The following is a 19,545-nucleotide window of genomic DNA, read 5'->3' on the forward strand; positions in this document are numbered from 1 at the left end:
AATTTGTTTTATCCTGGGAGACAGCCCTTTAATGCAACGATTAATGAGAGTGCCGGCTGTCATTTATGGGCTATGCTCTAACTACAACGCGGCAATTAGCTGGCCGGCCGATGTGTATTACAAATGCATCGGAGATGAAATACATTTACTGCTGAAAATTATATTTTGCGTTCCGACTTGAGTAACAAATGCTGTTCAATGACTGAATTAAGACAAAGTTTCACCTAAAACTAAAACAGCAGTATTCCGTTGTTTCCCCTTATTGAATGTCGTAGTTTCCGAGTGTGTTCAAGGTTGTAAACAGCAGTAACTTTTAGTATTACTGCTCAAGGTACGCGTTCGTTTCCTAGATGACATTTTCCAATATATTTACAGGCACATACGTGTCCTACTAACGTTTCGATGAAAATATTTTGACTTAGTCGACCAAGATTAGGGCAGTATAGCAAATGTAAGGTTCGTTAGATAATGGGTACCGACACCTGATAGGTTTATGGTGATTCTTTTAGACTGTTTAATTGGCCTATCGCGGCAAAAAGTTGGGTCGCTTGTAAGTCCATTCTTTGGTTGTGGGTCCTTTTAGTGGGTGGTCAAATTGGTACATTGCCCTACGGTTGCATGCAAATCCATTCGAGTAACAACGAGCATATAAATATATATGACGTGTGCCATATATTTACAGTATAATTTGTATGACATTGGCTGAATGAATTGTAAGACATTACCGGATTACTAATCGCGGAAGGTTGCAGGAGCGAAATGTGTTGCCAAAGCGATTATTGACGCATTAATGTCAGATTTTAGCAAAAATGCACATATTATTGACCAACCGACCATAGCAACGCGAAGACGAGGGCAAACGAGCTAGAGAGAGGGGAAAAAGGGCTCCACAGTAATCACGCAAGTCTTATAGTCCATGATGGCTACTTTTTTAAGCATTGCATTAAATAACTATAAGATCGTATGTCGTACGTTGAAGTTTATTCGGACAAACCCTGGAAGCTGTAAGTCTATGACATGTGACTGTTCAACCCTTCTGACGGTATGTATCTGTTTACAAGCCTATGAGACGAACTGTTCAATGGAAAGTGTCTCAGCACTTTATGGCGATGATGGATACAAAAAGACGCAAACTTGTTCTGACCTAATGAATTTCGAAAAAATTGAAATTACTTTGAGTAAGTAGATTTGACAATTTGTGCTAACATAGATGTGCAATGGCCCTAGTCTGCTTTGACGAGATTTTAGGTTGATTGTATTGTAGGCTGTCACGTAAGTGAGACACTATAACACGTTAGAATTTCCTTTCCGTTAGGAAAGAAAGGAGGTTTCCTTTACTGGCCGTTGACGGCGCCTTAATCAACGAATACTCCAATATAAATACCTGTCTAGATTTAATGGCAAAAGTAAGTAAACGCAGAAAAAGCTATATTATCAGTTTCAGGTATACTGATAATTGATGACAAGTGAAGAAATATAATCTCTCTGTAAGGTTTACTAGCTTTACATTCGATATCGATAAGATCTCCTGACGTATTTTTATGCCAGCACTACGGGCTCGTCTTACCATTACGCGTGTGTTTTTAGTGTGCGAAATTTCTCGAGATAAGCCTTTTTGGAGTTAACTTTACAATCAAGTGAATAGCTTCTGAGAGTGATTGTCCTGTAACTAAACGAGTTTTACCAACAGCATGATGGTAATCTTAAAAAGATTTCAAATTTCGGTTGAGTATCAATTTCGGTTTTGGAGTAATAACGCGGCAGATATTACATTGTCGTCTTTAAGCTTAACACGTAATCATGATCACTTTAGAAAAAACTAGTGTAAGGAAATGCCACATAGATTATGATGAATATTTGCAAAAGGCAAAAAATTAAGGGCTAAGCAGCCATGTTAAACGATTTTACATTACCCTGTTAACAGAAAAGCTCTATACTATATATATATATATATTATTTGCTTGTACTTTTTGAATTTTATCTTCTTTCCAATATTTTCGCTCCTTTTAAATCTAAACATGTTCGTCTTAAAAGTTCCGTAATAATAGAGACCCCTATTATTCCTTCTATTAGGTAGAATCAAACATATATATATATATACATTCTATGGTGCTTCCGGAAAAAGCCGGGAGCTGAACTAACTGCTCACCACCCACGCAGTACAAACCAGGACATATCTACGTTCCTTCCACTGTCAAGTTAGGGTACCGAGTGGGGCAGCTTTCAGCATTAGCAGCAGTGGTAGTGTTATTATCTAGATGAAGGCGGGGGGTTGAGAGGGTCGGACAGTCCAACGAGGTTTCCGCCCATAGAGTTCTTCGTTTGCCGGCTTCGCTATCGACTGGAATGCCGCCTAGCGGTGGAGGTCGGCTCCACCGTTGTCGGTGAGCCGGCCTAAGGGAGAGGCCTCACGAGGCCAGGCCAGAGAGGAGGGCCCAAACGTCAATGTGGTTTCCTCAGAACGTGTCCGAAGAGCGCGCAGGAGCCTCCTGCGTCTACCGCCACCGTATAAGGGCCTGCTGTCTCTAGATACAACTCGTAGTAATATGCAGTCATGCGGAATACTAGCATCCGCGTCAGGTGACTAACATCATTGGTATGACGGTGGCAGCCGTTGCGACTGTCTCTGTCGGAGCCAGTATAGACCTCTGCCGAGAGTTTTTGTTTGATGACTTTGTCATCACGTAGCCAGAGTGATAGAGCTGCTGCTCCCCTGATTGATCAAGCTACTCTATATCCCTCTAATTTAGGCACCAACAACTATCGCCTGTTCTAGTTCCCAGGTCAACAGTATAGAGCGCGGATCGCTAGGCTATCCGCCATTCGACGGTCATGACTTTGGTGCGACAACCAGCAATGTTAATCCAGACGGAAAAATAGCCAAATAAATACGAGGATAGATGGATGCGCGGTGATTCGACGGCTGCAGCATTCCGCATTGACGCAGAGAGACGACGATTACGGCGATTCTGTGGGCGAGTTTCGTTGTTTGGGTTAATGGTCGTCATTGTCATCGCTATCCATTACATAGCTCCAGCCGCAGCAGCTACTGTAAAACAGTAACAGGCCCGATTGTTACTTGATTCGCATATAGTACTCGCGGCTGTTACCATCGTGAAAACACAGCGAACAGCGCCACGTGCAACAACTGATATAGTCTAGCAAACAGTGTGTCAACATCTTGCCAAATCCGAAGTTTAGTGTTTTTTGCGCGTACCCAGTTGCCGCCATCGTCTGCCTTTACCCTCCAGTAAACGCTACCTATTACAGTTACGTTACCGCAAGGAGTTACATGACCATTGCAAAATAGGGTTGCTAGTTCTTGTGGAAATCACTTAAGTAGCGGGGCATCGGAATGCCGCTGACTGCTGAAACGACAGAATAGCCCCTGACTGCGTGCGGCGAAAGGAAAGCCGAACAATTCATTAAGTGCTAATAAATAGCTAAAACGTTTTTGATCGTCTGTATCTACGTTAGAGCCGATTGCGGCAATGATCATTAACGAAACATCATGTAACAATGGTAAACGAGTAGTAGATATATGTTTGCGTCGAGCAAAGCGTTAATTGAGGTAGCAGTTATTGCTAGGACTCACTCCTAATGCTATTATAAGCTGGAAACAACTCTGGCAACAGCACATCAGTACACGTCGATTCTGGATTAAAAATAACAAGTGTGTACTACTACGGATTATAACAAAACGCAGGAACAAGTTGTCGGAAAAAGGAAAACAGAAGAGGACAAAAGAAAGAAGCTGTGTGTAATTAAAGAACTTATCGAGAAAGACCAGTTAAGCTCCAGTAACGTTTGCGTGTTGTAAAACTACGACGTGGCATTGTGTTCGTGCATTCTAAGTTCACAGTTTGCTTGTCGCTAGTCGACTAGTGCGTCTTTGTGGCCGAGAAGCCAAGAAAAGTCTGAATAAACAATGCATTATTAGCACAGGCAGCTGCTGGCTGGGAGGCGAAAAAATAGCAGAAAAACAAACAGAAAAAAGAGCTTAGTTGAGGAAACTCATAGTTTTTGTCGTTCGCTGCGTATGTCGTTTCCTTGTCGCATATTTATGCTGCGGTGCAACGAAGCCAACGGGAGACAAAGCTGATCAGAGCCAAGTTACTAGATAACTAAAGTATTCTCGCCTGCGTGCTGTTGGGGGAGAAAATTTCGCAGGATCCGCTGCTAGGTGGCGTCAGCGACAATAGTAAACAGGAAGGAAGAGACCAACGTCGGCCTGAATGTCTAGGTTCATTCTGAATTAATCTCAGTATCTTAATTCTGTCCCCTCGTTTGCATCGTTCCCTGTACCTTAGGAAGCTAGTGCGTAATGATTGCGTGACAAGTGCATCGGTGGGTGATGGTGTGTGTCATTTAGGTCGATCAGTGTACAAGTAACCCCGTTCTAACAAAACCTACTTCCTACCAATTAGGAGGGAGCCGTTGCTCGACAAAGTAGATTAGGCTACCGATTATTGGAAGTGTACGCTATCAACAGTTTTATTGTCAATATAGAGTAAGCGGAGGAGAGATACGGTGGTGATGGAAGCGCGAAACACTAATGCAAAAGGATACAAAAAGTGATGGAGAAGCGTTAAGGGAACTTAAAGTGGCCTGCGCCCATAGCAAACGGCTGTTATTGTCAGTTGAATTCTCTATTTCAAAGCTCTTCCGAGTGTTCTTCATCTAAGTTTCTCGTGCAAATAAACAAATACTAATCTGATCGCCGAAAGGCTAGTTCCATAGTTAGATCTCAAGTAGATGATCCTACGAAAATGCGTACGCGATATAAGGTATGTTGCAGCGCTGCGGACCCTTTTACCTTCCTTTTTTCGACGATCGCTAGATGAATCAGATGGATATGGTCAGATGGTACAATAGTCAATGGATTCGCCATCTCGCCGTTGTTAACTCTCGCAGCCCAGCCTCGATTATCTTCCGCGATATCATCGACGATGATGTCGATGAATCGACGGACAAAAGACCAGCATTTAAATATACAAGTATTTATAATCAAGGGAGGGAAGACTATCCTTTGAAACGGCACAGTAATTTAATTATATTGATCTAATATGTATTTGGATAAAGATATTAATGAACAGCCTGGAGGAGCCGTGAGAGGTTTTTTGCTCATTGTTAAAAGGTGTTTCTGACAACACGGTGTCGCTTTGTCTGTTAGGGTGGTAGACAAAGATGACTTCTGTTGCGACCGAAAAACGTTCGAGACACACACAGATTTCTACATGGCCACGTTTACTAAACGTGTGTATAAGTATATTCGCATTTTCATTTTTTCAATAACAATGCTGTCCTCAGTCACACAGGTCCATCGGCACGTCTACAACAGGTTATAGAACTTAATTAATAATCAGGATCATATCTGTTGATTACGATGCTTCTCAGCTCAAAAGAGTACAACGATTGCATAGATCCAATCGTGGCTCTTAATTACTATAAAACAGCAGAGCAACAAACGAGTATGTTTAATGTAAAGGAGAACTATATATACATATATATAAGGGATAGGTGATTCCGAGTGCTTTGTCGCAAGGACATGGGTACGGTTGACGATAACAATCCGTTTTCATTCTGTCATAAGATAATTTAGGAAGTTGACAATCGTCAATTGGCATGTCAACGTTCCTATTTGCGTTCATTCGGGAGCGTTTTTTGTCTGCGTATGTATCGTTTTCCGCCCACATAAACCGAATTGTACCGTTCTATTCAATATATAAGACAGCACAATTAGTATTAGGCATGTTGTTTGTATGTCGAGAGGTGACTCTCGAGCATTTCAGCGGTGCCTTATTCGACCAATAATAGTTATTCTATGGTTCTATTAGACTGAAAATAGCTATAATGGTAACAGAGTACATTCATAGAACAAATAACATTGGGGATTTGCACAGCGCTAATAGGACGATACACATTTCGGAAAAATAAACATAATAAAAGCCTTATCAATATCGCTTGTGAATAGTTTTACAATCGAGCCGCCTTGGAAGCGATGTTGCCTGTCCTGATTATTCATCAGCCTTAACTATTAAAAAAAAAAAGCCTAGCGAATGGTGCCCTCCGTCAGCGCTAGCAGGACATAAACATAAAGGAAATATCCTTTGTGCATCGATGCATTTGCTGTCAAATGTCGTCTGCATAACTATTTTGTTAATAACTGTCATTGGAAATGCTTACTGGGTGACTCTAGACGGTTAGTTGAAATGGCTGCTTTTCTGGAAGTTTACTCTATGCCAACAAGAAACGAGATAATAACAAAAGAAACGAGCATAAAATCTAATTATTCATATTATATCGCTAGGTTCGATGATGATGATAATTTGTCTGGATAATGCTAAAGTAGACGATCGCGTTAACGTCTTCCGTCCCGAATCGAACGTCACGGCCAGCTTTTACCTATAGACGTTTTATTAAGGAGCGACTGAAAATGAGAGACGGTTTCAAACTGGCAAAACGAATCGCTGTCTTTGTACACGACTTCGCTGAGCCTTAGTTGTGGTATACTATTTCAAAAAAAGCACCAATCCCTTCAGTTTATGTACTAGTATTGCTCATCCGACTGGCTAGCCCCCATTAGAAATTATATCGAAATGGATCTGGCTAGACCTGTTCGGAATTTCCCTAACAAACCTAAAAAATGATATGGTAGCCATTTGTCGTCGTAGTGGCCATTTCCGAACACAAACATTCAAATGTACGTGATTCCAGTTGAACTTGGACAGATGATACAATGGACTCAGAGATGATAAGCACCCATGGAGATTACGCTGCCCCGCAAACCGGTTCTCTTTGCCATGTGTTTGAACTTGTTACTACATATAATAGAAGCACCTCAAGATATTCTGGAATGAACTTGGAAGGTCGATACGTGCATGTATTTCCAACTGTAAACTACCTAACGTCAATGCCTGCTAGCCATTGAATCATTTGTTTTGAAAAATAGGCCACTGCTTTATGGAGCTACACGGCCGCTCGCGACGCGCTGACGACGGCATGCTGAATCCGAAATCTGAGTTCTCTAACACGTTGGGGCTCGTCCGAGATATATTGTGTTTAAATGGGTGGATTTTGAATCTTACCTATATTTGTTTCACTTTGAACATGGCCAGACGAAGCTCTCCGCTTGCGATGTTTTATTGTATCGATCTTATTTGCGCTGAATTCTCTCTGACGTCTGGGTGGGATCTGGCTCTTCGTTGCGCTCCCGGTGGTAATGATGGCGGTGGGAGCGGCGGCTGAAACAGAAGCGACGACCCACTGCATCCGGCTTTCGTCGTCAAATCAACTTGTTGTGCCAAGTTACTCTTTTTTTTTTTACTATTTAACCCTCATTTCGGCTGGCACAGGATATCAACGCAAAACAGTAGTTGCTACTTGCGTCCGCCGTTCGCTTTTGTTCGTCAGCAATAGAGGGAAAATCGGTCAAATAGGAATCATATCGTCCGCGATCTATCGTTTCCTTTAGGTCCAGCTCGGTGTCAACATAAGCAGAAATAGCAATGACGACCACAACAACCGCCGAGTAAAAAAGGGACGACTGGAATATCGACTTGTTGAGTTCGTCGGTTATCTGACATCGGGCCGTAGAGGTATAGCAGCAGCAGAGGCAGCCCGCTAATGATCTCACAGCGGTCACGGTTACTCAGTTTTTTGTCACGGGATCAATTGCGGCGCTTGAGCGTGGCACGAGAGTGACAATCTTTAGACATTCTGTTCTTTTCTTTATTTTCGACGATGCCAACAGCGATGGTGGGATAGTACTCGCACCAGTTGAGAGGGGACATTGGACAATTGATTTAGGGACCACGAAGCGATACATGACGGCGAAGAAGAACGAAAAGTACGATGTGCCAACATGAGGCATACGCATCCGTTGCCCCTGGGCTGGAACTGCGTAAAATAAACTGGTATTTATGCTTTGGCCGGCCCTCACTTCGGACACCGACATTCGAAACCAATATCCTGAAGCTGTTCTGAAATAGCCTGCTTCGTCACTCAGCACCATGCTATTAGTGCCCCTGGCAACGGCTTTCACTAGCCGTGAAAGTAAGCAGACTCTTCAGTATCGGCACGCGTTGCAAAGCAATGCAAAGCGTGAATTACGAGGCTAATATGGCTTAGAGAAATTGAACGTCAAAGGTACGATCTCCTTGTTCTTTCTGGGCGGCCTGGAAGAAGACATAAACAAGCATTTTCATTAGTGTTTTCATAACATTGATAGCATGATAGGCACAATGTTGTGTGACATCACAAAGCTCGAAGGAAGCAGTAAGTAAAATAACCAACTGTTTAGTAGAAACTGGTCGATTTTGGTCTGGTCGGCACAACTTTTAAAAATCGCACAAACTTTGGGTGAACGCATTTTAAGGTACACATTATTTAAAAATAATTCCTAAGTTACAACGCAATCTAATAGCAGCATGTTATTATCATATCCGTTTGGTGATAATCCAAACAAGTGCACTGGTATCATCTGTAGGACTTCAAGCATGGAACAACGACATCAAGCTTGAGCAAAAGGATATATCACACAGTGGCTAGGGAGACACGCACACTTACTGCGTATCGTTTAGATTGTTGAGCTATTCCCTTCCATTGCTGTTGGCAATGTTAGGTATAAACAAAGTAAACATTTTACTGTAAATATATATACTACAGAGCTATAGCAACGGCCTATAATACAATGGTCGAGATCGCTTCCTTCTATATATCCACACTACAGAGTTCTTACGTTCTACATATTGAATTTTTATGAGTTATGCCGCCTTTGATATATCTGCGCCTATTCTGTAGCCGCGTGGTGGACTTATATGACATCATCCGAAAGGCATATGAAAGGTATACAAACGTATATTCGAATATTACGATAACTTCGGAGCTTCTTCATACCTTGACAGGTATATGGGGCGTATATGATCGATCATGCGACACCATAGACAAAGGCGACTATAGAGTCTTTGCGCTGTTATCGCTTATCACTGTTGCGGAAACATGTAAATAGCAGCTTTATTAAAGTTACCGAAACATGAAATTGACAGTTTACTTCGTTGGATTCTGACGGCTAGTTCGTAATAGATATGCCCGTGTCCAACAGACCTTCAATTCAGATTAATACTTTCTGGTTTGAATGCCGAACTTTTGTCACACAATGCTCATAGATCGATAGCCTAACAATGGCTAATGGATCTCTGACCGATCTTACTGTGAGAAAAGAGTGCCCTTTTAGCATATCTCTGAAATGTGGGTCCGCGAAAAAGAAATACTTTTGAACGCGTAGCTCTATTTTAAAATGTCTGCATTATTGTTAGATGTTATGGTAAGACTGTAGAAAAGCGAAGTTGTTGTAACGCCTTGATCGGTTTGCAAAAAGCTGTAAGTTGAACCGTATCTCAATCTTCGAATCAGGGCAGAATCAGACAAACAATTTTTATGCCTCAACATCGCCAAATACTATATCCGTCTAACTTCTCATGGAGACGCATTGCGGTTATAATAGCTATGCGTACTATACTAGGGCTTATTTACAATGTCATTTTCGGCCAACAATGTTTCTGATTTCAGGTTAAGCGGCTTGGCGTCCATTGTCTTCTGGCGTTGTTCGATGCTTCAAGTAGAAATTGCCTGTACAGAAAAGCTAGCAAACAAATGCTACTTGGACCTGTCGTTATAGGGTTTGCAGAATCCTAGCACCCATACAAGACGAACAATCTCAGCTTGTTGATATATGAAAACTTTTGTTAGGGTCACAAAAATGTTTATTAGGTCATGTATGTAAAAAGTGCTCGACCTTATACCGTAATCTTTAGGGACCGGGTTGACGGAAACACAACAGTTCTTCTAAGTAGTAGTAATGTAAATTACTTGTTAGCGTTGCTAAAGATTTGCTAACGGCTGTCAAAGCTTCAAAATATTTGCATCATTGAGTGCCTAAGAAGTATATATATGGAAGAACGTTATTGCAGATGGACCGATTACAAATCATATAAGGATACGTCACACCAACCTTAGCTGAACAACTCGGCCTTTTGTTAATTCGCATAAGGACTCATTAGGTAAAGATACAACTAGCACATGCCACTAAGGTCGAAGAATACCCTCTAACCAAACGCTAATTTCTGCTACGAATTTTGATCATCATTATGATTATAATGTGCAGCACTTTGACACCCCTATAGAGAATTCTAGCTCTCAGTCACTAAACACATTAGTGTTTTATTCTGTGAGAGCTTTTTCAGATCAGTGATACGAACTTATAGGGTTTTATCGTCACAGTTAGATATCTGCTAGGGAAAGTCGTTCGACTTTTGAACACGTGCCAAATGGGGCAAGCTCTGATCAATAATGGATGCTTGGTTTGTAGAACGATCGCAGAATAATCATAGAGCGATTCTAACGACGCCCCAATGAACGTGTATAGCTTTTCGATATCGCTATTGGCAAAAATTCTCTTCTTGAACTTAATGAGCGACGCCTCTTTTTATGACCTCGTAGAGCAACGAGATCTATATACTTTAAAACCTGATGGTATGTCCGGCATAACCAAACTACAGCGCGTCAATTGTCTGATGCGACCAACAAAGTACCATTTTACGGGAATGCTGTGAGCCAGCAGCGAGTTACACGTTCCAGAAAAGAAGTGGTACCGGTTCATGCGCGCTTTTTCAAGCATCAAGGCCGTTAGTGGAGAAGCGATATTCAAAGCCGAAGTCTATGCGTAGTCGCTGGTATCGAAATAGAAGGCAAAGGAGGGGACTCAGCCAGAACCAACTCGGTCTGAAGAGCGTAGCATATACGACGAATTTCCAGAAACCGCGAACTGTCACTAGAGCACAAGGGCAAAATAAAAATTGACGCCCATCGGTGTCGGACGCCGCAACCAGGTGCCGCTATAGTCCAAACCGAATGCAAACAAAGCGACGCGTGGTGTCGACCTTTGATCCACACAAATGTGGAAAATGATGCAGGAATAGTGGGTCTGCTTAAAGTGAAATCCAGGATGAATACATCAATACGCGCCTCAAGGAGACTCGCTGGCCGTCGTTGTCCGATGGTCGACCGTATTAAGGACGGGTGGATGCCACTCCATCCTAAAAGGATTTTCAATAGGTCTAGAAATCCAGGATTCTATAGGTATTGTAGAAACCGCATCCTTTGCACAGAGGACAGATGTAAAGATGGTTCTGTAGACGCAGGCAGACCGTAGCGAGACCAGACGTAGTTGGGAAAAGTAATGCTAAATGCTGGTTATCTATTCACGTACACAAAACCCTACAGCAGCTTGGCGATTAGATTCCACCAGGCATTTAGTTCTTCTAAAATATATATACATATCTCTGAAATAGAGTGTGTATATTCCTTTGTTCCAGATTTATAAGAATTTACCTAATTGATACAATTCAAAGTGCTTCCCTCGAAGAGATTCCCACCGAAAGCAATACATTTGTCCCGCCATTTTTTCAGCTCTTAAAACATTTTTGAAATCCGATAGTTGGGATAGCGCTTATTTAGATCAGCCATCTTTCTTCTCGTTCCTAGTCCCTGTCATAGGCCTTCCAGGATAGAAATATTCTTCGGTGGTCTCCTGTTCAATGTTGTGTTTATACTTGAGCTCTACCCAGTATCCGGTCGCTTGTAGGAATTCTGCGACATATGTAAAATGTCTGCAGAGCTTTGATTTTACATTTTGTTGCTTCAACTGCGTACAACAAATTGCAGAACGCTCAATCTTATCGAAAAGCTCAAGGAAAAAAAATTTAAACATTCAGGGCATCATGAAGTCTCAATGACTAGCGACAATGAAGACTATTTGTTAAACACAAGCGGTTACAAGAAAAACGTGATCACACATAGTTGGGATAAGGTCACTGACCATTCAAACGCTCATGGGCGAAACCAATGATATCATAACACTTCCTCTAGATTAAGCAATGCCAAGCAGTTATCAATATTAATTAAGCAGCATTCATCTAAACTGTTATTCTCATTTTAATGAGGTTCAATTATATTTGTTAATTAAATCTTGTTAGGTAATGTCAGCCAAGCTTGTTTCAATTCCACGAAGATAGATCCAGCTTATAACCGAAAAAGCGTACGGCAAGAAACACTCAGTATTATATAGAACTCATTTCCAAGTAACACAAGTTCGCTTAAGCCCAAACAGATACTCAATATATACCCAGTCGCAGAGGATAAAATGAACGATGTCGCGCTTGATTGCTAACCATGGCCGAATAAGAAATATCACCAAGCGGATAGCATGACAAACAGAAGTAGAAAATATGGAAGAGATACAATTTGCTAATGTAGCGTATATACGTGCTTCTGTATTATACTATAACGACCTAGATATTCATGAGATGGCCTAACATTCGCTGGCTGAAAAACTCCGAGTCCTGTCACACACGCCGCATTGTACCCAAAACGATTATATAACAATACGACGCCCGTCGATCATCGATTTTCTGAATCTATAATATCTCTAAATTTTAGGTGAAAGCAGAAAACGGTCTTTTATCGCTTCGTGTAATTGTATCATTTAATTATTTATTTTCATCATTTGATTGTCTGTTATTGCTTTTAATTGATATTTGTGATTAGTAAATATAAGGCTACTTACTTAATGCTTCCCTAGATCTTAACAATGGCTTTGTTTTGTTTGACGGGGCATTCGAAGTAGGCAAAGACACGGCTCACTCAATGACAGAAATGTTCGAAGTAATCGGCTCAATGTTTACTTGTTTCGAACCAGCTTGCATTAATGTCACCCTGCGCGGGCTATACTAAATATTATTTTCGACTGACAAAACAACACCTGAACAGTAGACGGCCAACCGGGATGAACTTGAGATCGTACAATTAACATTTTGTGTACTTAAAATCGGGAGGTCCTGCAGAAGCATACCTTGACGTAAGGGGCAGAAATAGACCTTGACGTTCGGATGGAAGTCTCAAGACCTCTGCGCCGCCGATCCAAGCATTCTTACCGATTTGTTTATAAGTAAACAAGATCCCTAAACCTACTAGATGTATATACGATGAGGCAAAAGTAGGCGTAGGGTAAAGAACGACGTCAGTCGAAAGTTAGGAAAAAAAACTAGGTTTTCAGTTGCAAAGAGATAGCCTCACAGTTCGAACATCATCCGCTAAAACTAGAAAGTAACTATTCTCCTAAGCAGAAGCTTGTTTTTTATCAAATATAGATCTGTGCTTTACTGTAGAATGAACTATTTTTTTTTACATTCTGTGTAGTTAAAGTCTATTTTAGTTTCTCTAAACAGACATGAGCTCTTAAATTAAATGAGCTTTTCAGTCCAAGAGTTAAACAGAATGCTGCGAGTGTATAAACACGTACAGAGACGACACAAGGTTTCACTTTAGCTACGGATAAGTAAAAAAATGAATGTGTCTAAAGCTAGAACAAAAGCTCGCTTACCAGAATACGTTTATCTGAATGCACCAGTGATTATTTTAAAGGTTCTCAGTGTGCAATTCCCCATGTGAGGAATACCCGCTCGAATCAACATGCGTGCCATTTTCGTATTTGAAGGATATTTTGTAACGTTACCGTAAAGCGCCACTTGGTCAAATGGTGCCGGCCAATAATGCAGCAACAGAAACAACAACGGTAACTCTGGTATAACTTGTCTGCTACGGCTAGTCAACAGCGAAGAACAAACTTCTATCGAAAACGGAAAACTGTTGTAGCTTAAGTAAATGACCAGCCGAATGAGCAACTTTCTCGATGTCCAACGGAGATTTCGGCCGGGTTCGTGGCAGTGGTAAGGCAACGGTGATATTGGCGACATTACTAATTTCGTTCGGAGCGTCCTCTACCTTCATCGATGTCGGAAACGTCGTAAACTGTAAAAGTGCAGAGCCAGCTGTCGATCGACCAGCATGTCAAACCGGTATGTTCGAGATGCTTCGTTCTTGGCTGTGTCTGCCGTTCGGTAACCGCACAGTGGATTTGACGCAGAGACCAACAATTTGCAGTCATTAAGGTAATCGACAGCTACGAAGAAACTTGCGCCGAAAAATAGACAAGAGGCTGTCTGTATTAAGTGTCGTAGCAGACTCACGACGAAGGAACGATGAGGCAAACAGGGGCACAAAGGGGTACGAGGAACAGCGGTACGGTTGAAAAAGCCGATGAGCATAACTTCTATCGTCATGCTTCGTCGTATATACCCAGAAAACAGTTGATACGTAGGGCTACAGTAGACAGTTAGTAAAACCGAGGGTCGACAAGGTCCTTGTTGGGTCGTATCTGCTGTTGCCGCACTGCCAACCAGGTCTAGCTTCTCCTGGCTCATTACCGTCATCAGACGATAGATTAGAACAATCGACCTAAGGTTCAGACGTCTAGAACAATTGACGTAAAGATATTGTCTGTGTGACTGAGATAATTCCGGACTCATTGAACCACTGCAGTACGTAAACAGACCAATAACCACAAATACTCCCATAGCTAGCTGCCTGTATGCATCGTATTATCTCACCCTATTAGCTGCTATAAGATAGATTTAATTAAACTAGGGCAATGCGTTGACGGAATGTATACTAACCACTCCTAACGCTCCTCGAGAAAATCTTACTAATCAGCTGTCGATTTAGCGCCGTAGAAAGAATAATTTTTCTTTTAAAATATGGAAATAAGCGAATTAATCGAAGCGCAGCTACAGGTAGTAACTGAGCCGGCGACAACTGTTGGGCCAATCGATAGAATGTTACCGGTTTATTTACAACAGATTGGCGTGGTCAAGGGTGCGGTGACTGCAGGCTGACGAGACGTTTGGACGGACAACAAACGAAACAACAAAAGATATACTCAAAACCAAGTTCAATAAGATGTGGATCAACTATAATGCAGCAAAAAGCTATTGAGGATATATCGGCTTCTCTGTACGAACAGGTAATGATAAATTTCCTGTTTCAGTATATGCCCATTTGTTTTCGTTGATGAGCCAGGCAATCCCGTAAATAACCATATCCGAAACTTAGGCGTGCTACCCAGACACCCATAACCAATAGACGTAAGCGGGTTTGTTTTACTTTAGTTTACACGATATATACGCCTATGTCAGATGGTACGCGTGAGTGATCGCTGGAATACTAACGCTCGCCATATTGCCAGTACAGATGTTGCCTATCAATGATAAGAACTATTAAAATGGACATTTATAGTAGAACTCTGAATGCAATGTATTCTAGAACCGGAATGGACAGATGTCCTGTATCTTACGTATCTGAGTTTTTAACAGTCTGTTCACATACGTCGTTGTCAGCTTGTTAAGCGACAACTGTATATATATATATATTGTAAGTGTTCTGGTAAAATCGATCGTCGTCGAGAAACCAATAGGAAAACGAAATGTAACAATTACAATAGTAACGGTAATAAACGATACTCTTTCAAACGTCATAATAACATTCATGATCCACTTGCGAAGAAAGCAGTTTCTGCAGCTATCTTCGTTTTCTTTTCATGCATTATCTAAATGATAGATCAATACCTTCACACTGTGAAAATCACTTTCAACGTGGGATTAAATTGAAAATAAAATTCATGCGTGTTTGAAAAACGTTTTTCCACCTTCCTCCCAACTGGTTGATTTGCTGTGAGAAAACGCTTGCCTCGCTCGATCAGCGCGTTGCAGCGGTATCGTGTTTTGAACGTAGTTTCAATTCTAAAAAGATGGATGCTCTCGGCGGGACAAAGCGCATTTCGTCCAAGCTAAAATGCTACCAAAATAGCCCGGGATATTTGTCCTGTGTGCGGTAAAGGTGCTAATGCTAAAAGGATTGCTCTACAAAACTTTAGAACACTATCCAGGACCTAGAAGATGTTCCTGTTTCGGCCGACCGTCTGAGCTTGATGATGACTATCTAAAGGCACTTTTGATGGAAGATGACCGATAAAAAAGCTTGCGAACCGGGCGAAAAGATGAGCTGCAGCCGCACGATCATTGTTAGTTAGCTCAGCTCCCTCAGGTTTAGACAAAAACTTGAATCATGGGTGTGTCATGAATTTTCTGAACAACAAGGATTGCAGCTTGACACAGCTTTTTAATATCGAGATCGATATCGAATATTTCGTGACCATAATAACAAGTTATTATTGACGGTAAGAAGTGATATCTGTGCAGCGACACAAACTATAAACCGGAATGAGTGACTTCAGGAGAGAGGTAGAAGCTTGACCCCAAAAGACATGCTGTTATAGTTTTGCTAGGATCGCAAAGGTCTGATTCGCTAAGGGTTGTTTCCGACAAACCAAACAGTTGGTTGCTATATTTGTTTGGACGAGTCGCATTAAATCAGTGAAGCCTTTCAAGATAAACGATATGGCAAACGTAGACGAAGTTGCCATTCTAAACTTCGAATGAAATTCTCTAACATGCTCCACAGTCGCTGCACGTTGCGAGTACAAATTATCTATTTTCGTTTTCGTTGGCAAATTGAACTTGGAACCGTATGTTTGCCAATGAAAGCAGTGTGAAGGCCTGCCTGTACAAAATATCTAGCGGCAAATCTGAACATTTTTTCGAGAGAAATCGACTGATACCTGTCAGTCAAATCTGAAAGAATTGACTGACAGAGATCAGAGGGTCTTAAATAATGAAAATAGATATATAGCATGAAGAACTTATTGGCACAGGAACAAAAACGCTTGTTAGTAAAAAAGCGCAGAAAAACTTCCTGACAATTGAATGTCTAAGATTCAGCATCTAAAAGATTTTTTGCGCGCTCTGTCCTTAAGACCGTATCTAAATAAAAGTAGAAGTTTCATTCCATTCAATATAACCACAATTCATCGCTTTAATTAACTACTCACCAATATCTTTTCCCTAATCCTTGAAAAATAAACAACTCTTTGATAGTAATCCTACGTGAAACGATGTTAACAAACATAAACTTGTGTAATTGCCGCTCATATAAAAATCCCAGCAAAATAAAACATTACGATGATATAAGGTCGAAAACATGGCTCAAAATGGTTAAGAAATCTATAAGACGAAAAAAAAAAATTAAAAAAGACAAACTGTTGGAGCTTATATAAACGGCCCAATCGACTTTGTCCCTTTTAAAACAATCGTTAAGTTCACTATTAAACATATAAGTGTATCAACGACCGCTTTTTCAATTGCTGAACTTCTTAAATTTGAAATCTATTAAGGATCTTCCGGTTTAACTCATTGAAATCTTCCTTAAATTTTTGGGAAGCCACACGAAAAATGTAGACTGTCAGTTTCAGGCAAAACGAAAGTTTCCGATCGTAACGGAAGTTCGCCGAGCGTAAAGGAACTGGATAATAGCTCATCCTGATTTCGAAAAGGATGCCATAAGAAGCTTGTTGCCTTGCACTAGAAGGAATCTACGTTGTCCTAGTATGAGAAACAGTGGCAAACAGCACGGCGAAGCTTGTCTTAATTTGGGTGTCGTATCCTATATTATATCGAGTATGAGGATTAGTGCTGATAGATGACTTTATAAAAGTCATGGCGACTAAACTTTGAGGTATGAGGCGGATGCATAACGAGCCTTTCGCGAGATTGTAACTTAAAATAGGTCCCGGCAGTGAGAAACTTGCGTGAGATTTCAGTAGACGAAATCAATGTTCGTCCAATTCAAGTCATAGAAATAGGAAAATGAAGGCCTTGACGACAAAGTAGAAATAACCCTTAAAGACGATATATATAACGTGTAGAGAGAAAGAGTGTGTCTCAGCTAATTGTTGGCGGTCTGCAGTATTATCGCTGCAACAACCTATAGAAAATGCTACAGGCAAGACGCCGAAGGCATAGAATTAAAATATCTTTAAATTCTCGAATCCTAATTATCTAAATAAGAAGTTTTCTAAATTAAGTATGCAAGGTATTTACACGCCCAACGATGTGAACGTTGGTGTAGAAGCAGAAAGTCAATGTATGAAACAAACAGAAAAGAACAAATCCGAATGTGTAATACCTTCCGATCGTATCATTGTCTTCCTAGGCTGAAATTGCTCCGACGCTTTCTATCACGATATATATATATCTCGATGTCGCTTCATCCTCTGCTTACGCTACTTGAAACAAACGCGTATATATATGTGGGTCGACCGTTTCTATGAAAAAATAATGGAGCAAACAACAACATTTCAAACCATCGCACTTACAAGCAGACAATAAATAGCGTGCACTTATTTTCCGCATCTAGTTATGCACTCGAAATAAACATAAATGACACATGGCGAATTAACTTGTGGTATCTTAATTATGGCATGATAACTTAATTAACCGATCTGCCCGAAACAAAAAAAAAAGCGAAAATGGAGTATATCCATACATAGGGAGAGAGAGCGAGAAGCTTTGCTGTTAAAACCTTGTCTGCTACCACGAGGCCGTCGCGAAAATCGTATAACTTGTTAGTAGTGGGTCGAGTAATGCTGGGCCTCTGGTCCTCGTAGCAGTAATCTCCTTCGAACGTTTGGCCCACTGCTACGAAGTGGCCACACTAAATGTGTGGACAGGCTGACAAGTTGGTAAGCAGTCAACTTCCAACCAGCTGAATTACCCCCTGAATACATGATGAGCTGCTTTATCCAAATGTTAGCTTTTCGAGTTCTGAAACAAACGTTCCCAGCAAACCTTATAAACCTTCGCTACCATTAGTCAAAGAGGATATCTACGTCGGGCGAATGTGCATGCGTATATATATACACTTATTTATTGCTACTTTCGAGAGGAACATTCCTTTCTTCTAAAGATCCGTTTATGAAAGATTGAACTTTACTTTGAAATATGAAGAACTGGAATGGTGTTGACCGAAATTAGGTCTTCTCTAGGATAGACCAGACGCTACCATGCCGGTTGGTTCCGGAAATAAGTGCGTCTAGGGGTTGAATCATAGGAGCAAACGGAAGAGGACGCTGCCAGGAGAAGCGCACGCTGAACTCGCCTACCTTTCGCTTAGATGGAATGTCACGATAAAATCCTTCTAATTTTTCGAACATGTGTACCGCTTGACCTCGGGAGTAATTTTTCCCGAATATTGTGAGAGTCCGTTACCTCACCATCCTGGCTAGCTGAAGCTACGGTACTACAATATGACAGAGTGTTAGTGCATACGACAAATTCCTAGAAAATTACTAGAGAGCTCTATTACACGCGTGGTGCAACTAGTTCAAGACTAATGTAAGGCTTTATATTATAGCCTTCTTGCAAATATTTGTCTTTAGTAATTTATATATATGTATACAAATGTTGAGAAAAAAACGTCGAGGACAAATTATACAAGCAGCCAAATGCGACTATTTGAAACAGAAATACTGCTAAAAATCTAGATAACTTTCCGTAGAGATTGTGTACAACTACCCACTTATAGGAATGAGTTTTAGTAGATAAAATAAAAATATAGGCCAAACATATCATTACAAAAATAGAGTTGACCTATTCTATGAATTTAAGGCTAAATGACGTTGCCTGATCAATATATTCGTGCACTGATTCCTAACTAAAGGCGATAAAAGCATACGTAATTCTGATTTTATTTTTA

General features: G+C 41.0%; 1 long non-coding RNA gene across 1 annotated transcript in view; it reads left to right on the forward strand.

Moving 5' to 3' along the window:
* Positions 1–2,453: 2,453 nt before the first annotated feature.
* Positions 2,454–19,545, forward strand: part of LOC147752353 (uncharacterized) — a 181,414-nt gene continuing 164,322 nt past the window's right edge. Inside the window, exon 1 of the long non-coding RNA XR_015314290.1 lies at positions 2,454–4,787. This is a non-coding gene — a long non-coding RNA (uncharacterized LOC147752353). The remainder of the gene's footprint in view (positions 4,788–19,545) is intronic.

Source organism: Varroa jacobsoni, unplaced genomic scaffold, assembly GCF_002532875.2.
Source record: "Varroa jacobsoni isolate VJ856 unplaced genomic scaffold, vjacob_1.0 scaffold_1302, whole genome shotgun sequence".
Classification (NCBI taxonomy): Eukaryota; Metazoa; Arthropoda; class Arachnida; order Mesostigmata; family Varroidae; genus Varroa; species Varroa jacobsoni.